This window comes from Schistocerca serialis, chromosome 9, assembly GCF_023864345.2.
Source record: "Schistocerca serialis cubense isolate TAMUIC-IGC-003099 chromosome 9, iqSchSeri2.2, whole genome shotgun sequence".
NCBI classification, from domain to species: Eukaryota; Metazoa; Arthropoda; class Insecta; order Orthoptera; family Acrididae; genus Schistocerca; species Schistocerca serialis.
The window spans coordinates 290,569,794-290,576,828 of record NC_064646.1 but is presented as its reverse complement, the minus strand read 5'-3'; the positions used below and the strand labels follow the sequence as shown (position 1 = coordinate 290,576,828).

The 7,035-nt window shown below is 38.6% G+C and overlaps 1 non-coding gene across 1 annotated transcript; it reads left to right on the top strand.

Annotated features, from left to right (window-relative positions):
* The first annotated feature begins 657 nt into the window (after positions 1–657).
* LOC126420176 (U6 spliceosomal RNA) lies at positions 658–766 on the top strand. Its single transcript, XR_007576039.1, has one exon. It is a non-coding gene; the product is annotated as a U6 spliceosomal RNA (small nuclear RNA).
* The last annotated feature ends 6,269 nt before the right edge of the window (positions 767–7,035 follow it).

The following is a 7,035-nucleotide window of genomic DNA, read 5'->3' as shown; positions in this document are numbered from 1 at the left end:
TCAGACATGACAAATATTTTAAATTGGAAAAACAGTGGTCCTAAGCGAGATACAGTCATAGACTTTGCGTAGTTTGTACGGATGATTTTAACTATTACTGTTGCTTCTTGTACCTCTGAGCGATCATTTTCAGCACTTAGGCGATTGAAATCGTTTCTGCTGCACACAGTTTGAATGTTTTGGTAATGTTGCATGTTCATTAAGAAATGACTAAACATACAGTCATTACCAAAATTGCAAACAAATTTTAAAGTGCAAACGATGTGAGAAGGAATGTGTTTTATATTAAACGTTAGAATGTCATGATTATTATTGTTATCATCATTATTTGATACATAAAGGTGGTAATTTTATAGCTTCCGTTCAAGTCAACATCCTTGCAAAATTCTTTCCACAAAATAGCAATACCTGTGTTATTAAGAAGTACGATGCAATGTTCCTTCGGGCATGCACCACACTTCTTAAAATCGCACTTTTTAATAACACAGGCACTGCTAGTTCCTATTTACTCGTCAATACCAGGCTCTGGTCTCTCAATAAATGTGACCTCCCTGGCCGGAAACCTACAAAGTGTACGAGTGTCGGTTGTTATTCATGGGCGCCGACATGTAGAAGATTAGATCCAGCCGTGATTCAAGCACAGATAACCGAAGCGGCGTACTCGATTCGGTGGTACATAAACTAAAATTGGAACTATACAGAGAAGGTTAGCAGGGTCCCTGTGTCAGGATGACATTTGCAAGAAAAGGAGTTTAAGGTGACCTCTCACGTAAAACGTAAATCCGGGTTCGAGTCCCAGTTCGGCACAAATTTTCACTGTCATCATTCCAACATACAGCTGATGATGTTCTATATTCGCAATTGCGAGTATGTTTCCTATAGTTCCTTCTGCAATACAATTGGGATGATTTGTATTTATGAATACTTTTCATTTTACATTTTATGAATACGGTATTTTCTTTTAGTAATGTGTATCAAAATACAAAATCAAATAGGGGTAACGCAGGAGTAGGTTTAATAATGAAAAAAAAATAGGAGTGCGGGTAAGCAACTACAAACAGCATAGTGAACGCATTATTGTGGCCAAGATAGACTCGAAGCCCACGTCTACCACAGTAGTACAAGTTTATATGCCAATTAGCTCTGCAGACGATGACGAAATTGATGAAATGTATCATGAGTTAAAAGAAATTATTCGGGTAGTGAAGGGAGACGAAAATTTAATAGTCATGGGTGACTGGAATTCGACAGTAGGAAAAGAAAGAGAAGGAAACATAGTAGGTGAATATAGATTGGGGCTAAGAAATGAAAGAGGAAGCCACCTGGTAGAATTTTGCACAGAGCATAACTTAATAATAGCTAACACTTGGTTCAAGAATCATGAAAGAAGGTTGTATACATGGAAGAACCCCGGAGATACTAAAAGGTTTCAGATAGATTATATACTGGTAAGACAGAGATTTAGGAACCTGGTTTTAAATTGTAGGACATTTCCAGGGGCAGATGTGGACTCTGACCACAATCTATTGGTTATGAACTGCAGATTAAAACTGAAGAAACTGCAAAAAGGTGGGAATTTAAGGAGATGGACCTGGATAAACGGAAAGAACCAGAGGTTGTACAGAGCTTCAGGGAGAGCATAAGGGAACAATTGACAGGAATGGGGGAACGAAATGCAGTAGAAGAAAAATGTGTAGCTTTGAGAAATGAAATAGTGAAGGCAGCAGAGGATCAAGTAGGTAAAAAGACGAGGGTTAGTAGAAATCCTTGGGTAACAGAAGAGATACTGAATTTAATTGATGAAAGGAGAAAATAAGAAAATGCAGTAAATGAAGCAGGCAAAAAGGAATACAAACGTCTCAAAAATGATATCGACAGGTAGTGCAAAATGGCTAAGCAGGGGTGGCTAGAGGACAAATGTAAGGATGTAGAGGTATATCTCACGAGGGGAAAGATAGATACTGGCCACAGGAAAATTAAAGAGACCTTTGGAGAAAAGAGAACCACTTGCATGAATATCAAGAGCTCAGATGGAAACCCAGTTCTCAGCAAAAGGGAAAGCAGAAAGGTGGAAGGAGTATATAGAGGGTCTATACAGGGGCGATGTTCTTGAGGACAATATTATGGAAATGGAAGAGGATGTAGATGAAGATGAAATGGGAGATATGATACTGCGTGAAGAGTTTGACAGAGCTCTGAAAGACCTAAGTCGAAACAAGGCCCCGGGAGTAGACAACATTCCATTAGAACTACTGACAGCCTTGGGAGAGCCAGTCCTGACAAAACTCTACCATCTGGTGAGCAAGATGTATGAGACAGGCGAAATTCTTTCACTTCAAGAAGAATATAATAATTCCAATCCGAAAGAAAGCAGGTGTTGACAGATGTGAAAGTTACCGAACTATCAGTTTAATAAGTCACAGCTGCAAAATACTAACGCGAATCCTTTACAGACTAATGGAAAAACTGGTAGAAGCCGACCTCGGGGAAGATCAGTTTGGATTCCGTAGAAATGTTGGCATACGTGAGGCAATACTGACCCTACGACTTATCTTAGAAGAAAGATTAAGGAAAGGCAAACCCACGTTTCTAGCATTTGTAGACTTAGAGAAAGCTTTTGACAATGTTGACTGGAATACTCTCTTTCGAATTCTGAAGGTGGCAGGGGTAAAATACAGGGAGCGAAAGGCTACTTACAATTTGTACAGAAACCTGATAGCAGTTATAAGAGTCGAGGGACATGAAGGGGAAGCAGTGGTTGGGAAGGCAGTGAGACAGGGTTGTAGCCTCTCCCCGATGCTATTCAATCTGTATATTGAGCAAGCAGTAAAGGAAACAAAAGAAAAGTTTGGAGTAGGTATTAAAATCCATGGAGAAGAGATATAAACTTTGAGGTTCGCCGATGACATTGTAATTCTGTCACAGGCAGCAAAGGACTTGGAAGAGCAGTTGAACAGAATGGACAGTGCCTTGAAAGGAGGATATAAGATGAACATCAAGAAAAGCAAAACGAGGATAATGGAATGTAATCGAATTAAATCCGATGATGCTGAGGGAATTAGATTAGGCAATGAGACACTTAAAGTAGTAAACGAGTTTTGCTATTTGGCGAGCAAAATAACTGATGATGGTTTAAGTAGAGAGGATATAAAATGTAGACTGGCAATGGCAAGGAAATCGTTTCTGAAGAAGAGAAATTTGTTAACATCGAGTATAGGTTTAAATGCCAGGAAGTCGTTTCAGAAAGTATTTGTATGGAGTGTAGCCATGTATGGAAGTGAAACATGGACGGTAAATAGTTTGGACAAGAAGAGAATAGAAGCTTTTGAAATGTGGTGCTACAGAAGAATGCTGAAGATTAGATGGGTAGATCACATAACTAATGAGGAAGTATTAAAAAGGATTGGGGAGAAGAGAAGCTTGTGGCACAACTTGACCAGACGAAGGGATCGGTTGGTAGGACATGTTCTGAGGCATCAAGGGATCACCAATTTAGTATTGGAGGGCAGCGTGGAGGGTAAAAATCGTAGAGGTAGACCAAGAGATGAATACACTAAGCTGATTCAGAAGGATGTAGGCAGCAGTAGGCACTGGGAGATGAAGAAGCTTGCACAGGATAGAGTAGCATGGAGAGCTGCATCAAACCAATCTCAGGACTGAAAACCACAACAACAACAATGTGTATCATTGCCTCTTGTTTGAAGTACACAGTACATGATAATTGCAAACGTAGCTGGCCCTTTATTAGTGAATTAAAAGTTAAGAAACAAACTAATAATTTTATACAGAAAGAATAAATTAGTCTTAAGATTAGCTACGTTTAGATAATTCATTACAACAACTTATCCTTACAACACAAGCGCACTAGCGTGACAGCCCTTGCGTGTCAGGGCGTCACAGATGTCTTTTGTGTGGGCAGCCACTTCGTCAGAGCGTCGCTTAGATCCCAGAATTGCTCCAGTATTCATTTCACATATTTTATAGTACCGGTATTTTTTACTTTATAACAGCACAGTTTATAATGACATAGGCAGTGTTCATAAAATGCTATAAATAAAAAGTAACGATTTTTTTAAAAATCGAAATAACCCTGAAAACATATACCACGTTCCGCCTATGCACCCAAGAATTTTGGAAAGGTAGTGCCTGTGCAGGCAGATTCCGTATTTCTAAATTTCCGAAAAGCCTTTGATACGGTGGCCCCTGTAAACGAAGGAATGAGCATATGGAATAGCTTCCTAGGTATGTAAGTGGCTCGAAGACTTCTATGTAATAGAACCCAGTGCAATGACCACGACGGTGAGTGTTCATCAGAGACAAGGCTATCGTTAGGACTGTTCCGGGGAAGTGTGATATGACCGCTGTTATTTTCTACGTACATAAATGACCTTGCAGACAGGGTGGGCAGCAGTCTGTTGCTCTTTGCTGACGATGCTGTGGTATACGAGAAGGCGTCGTCCTTAAATGACTAGGATGATACGAATGGAAATACATGGGAACCATCCAATCCGACATGTCGGAACCTTTATTGAAATTTTGTTATACAGGAAGAAGACGCAGAAAGAAACACAAAGTCAAAATTTTAGCTGCTAAGACACACTCCAGTAGTTTTTAAAAAATGTTGAAATTTGTCAAATTCGCAGATCGCCAGGCAACTGGAGGAAATGTAATCCCTTTTGTAGTTGTAGCAGACAGCGCATACGAACCGAAAAGTGAATTTCAGTTTTCGTTCATAGGTTCTTTGAGACTACTGTTCACTGTTATTATTCATTCGAATTTGTAACTCATTTAATATCCTTGATAATGAGCAGTTGCCGTTCTGATATCGGTAAATATTAAAAATTTAGGTAAAATTGAATTATTTTTCTTTTTGATTTCGTTGGATGTTCTTGGTATTAGTATTTGTTTCTTTTGCAGCTTCCAGAGTTTCACAATAACGAGGAATCCAGTTAACGTTTTCAAACTTGCAAAGACGAAATATGAAGAATGTGGTATGCATTCGAAATCGACAACTTCTCCTGAAGGCCTACAGATGTGTTATTTATTGGTTAATTTCTTGGACATTGGTTTAAATGACGCCGAAATTTCGTTAGAAACTGTGGAAACATTAGGGGAAATAGGAAACAGGTCGATCGATTCCACGAATTGTGATTCGAACGACTGTTCTGCTAATTAAACACCAGAAAAAATAACGTACCTTCCAAACCCAATGAAAAAACGTACAGCAATAGCTTTCAGAGAGAAAGAAAAGGCTAAAAATGGTTAGTTAAATAAAGGGAGAGGAAATGCTTATACATAAGCAATGTGCAAAGCTGGTTTCGTTTCGAAAAAGCTGAAAATGAATTACGTAAATGGAAAAAAATTACACGAAGTACGAAATACGCGTCGAAATGAAACTTGCAAAAGTGTGAAAGAAAAACTATTCAAAAGACTTAGAAGTGTTCATGAGAGTTAGTAGACCGTTACAATGGGGAGATGTGGAACACTGCGGGTACAGAATTGAAAATGGGCTTTTTCGACCTCGTCAAATAGAGTCAGGAAACCATACGAAAAAGGGAGTCGCAAAATTACAAAGTTCACGTCAAGTAAACTCTAGAGGAGTAGGTAACACTACAGAGAAATTCGTAGCTGACGTGAAGACGAAGCTTGTTGTTACCCACTAAAATGCTGACCGCGCTTTGTCATTTCAAGTGACAAGAAGACAGAGTCGCCTGCACAGTAGTTAAATGCTGTGACGCTTTCGTACACAACAATACTTGTAGCATGTATCAGAGGTTTAATGTTCCCGCAGCTTAACATCTGTCTTCAGGAACACCAAACGAAATTAGAAGCAAAAATTAAAAAAATGAACTGTTTGCTTGCAAAACTCTTGTAATCGACATAGAAAAATCTGCAAAAGTAGGAGAGAATAAGTTTCAGTACCTCATCTGAAAATTCTTCGTATCATCTGCAGAAAATAATTCCTTCATTTTGTCGGGCTCTTGTCCTGGACATAACAACACCTCTATCTTTATAAGGACGATGAAAAGTCTGTTAATATAGTTTTAATTCTACCCGGAACTAATAGTGTGTTTCAGCCTCTCGATAAACAAAATTTCAATAGTCTAAAGCATTTTTCAGAAAACTGACGAGCAACGCAATTTACGTTAGCTCTTTGTCACTTCATCTTTAGCAGCAGAACAGTATTGCTAAACTTCAGTCACTTCTGCATTGTCAGTTTGCATGAACATATTTTACGAATTTGACCACGAATGCCTGAAATGCAGCACAATATACGGCACAATGGCCACGACCATTTTTACTCCATTCCAGTTCTGTCTAAATAAAACTAGCAATTACTGTGAAGTGCCTGAATGCATAGTTTATTCTTTTATCAAGTCTGCCTGTCGTAAAGAAAATGTTTTCGTCATCCAGTAGACACTTCACATTTTTTGACTGATACAGTGATCAAACTAGGAACTGCTTCATTGTTAGCAAAATTGATATTATTCAAAAATTATCATAAGGACTGTGCTACAGCAATTGTTATAAAATATTTCATGTCAACAAATGAAAGTACCGATTGACTGATGTAACATCATACACTGCTTTGATTTTCTTTCCTCTCCTGGATAGTTATGTAACAATTACATCTGCAACAGTTTAGCTGTCAAATTAACTGCAAATTATTTAAACATTAATGATAAGAGATATTTTTAGTATGATGTAACAGCTTAAAAATCGCATGTGTGCATTTTGGACTTGGTGTTTGCGGCGTTAAGTCCTCTTGCATATCGTCGACTGTGTAGGCTTACTCGCTAACCTTGCACTAGGCAGGAAGGGCTTACAAACCGCTATTGTAAGCGGTTCTCCTTGAGGCAGAAAAGAGTAATTTTTACATTTCTCTAAAAATAGTTGCAGTGCGCCTTAGCAGCTAAATTTTTGATGGCGTATTTCTTTCGGCGTATTCTTCTAGTGAAAAATTAAAAGTTAAGTTTCGACGTGTCAGATTGGCTCATTCCCCTCTTAAATGGCTCTGAGCACTATGGGACTTAA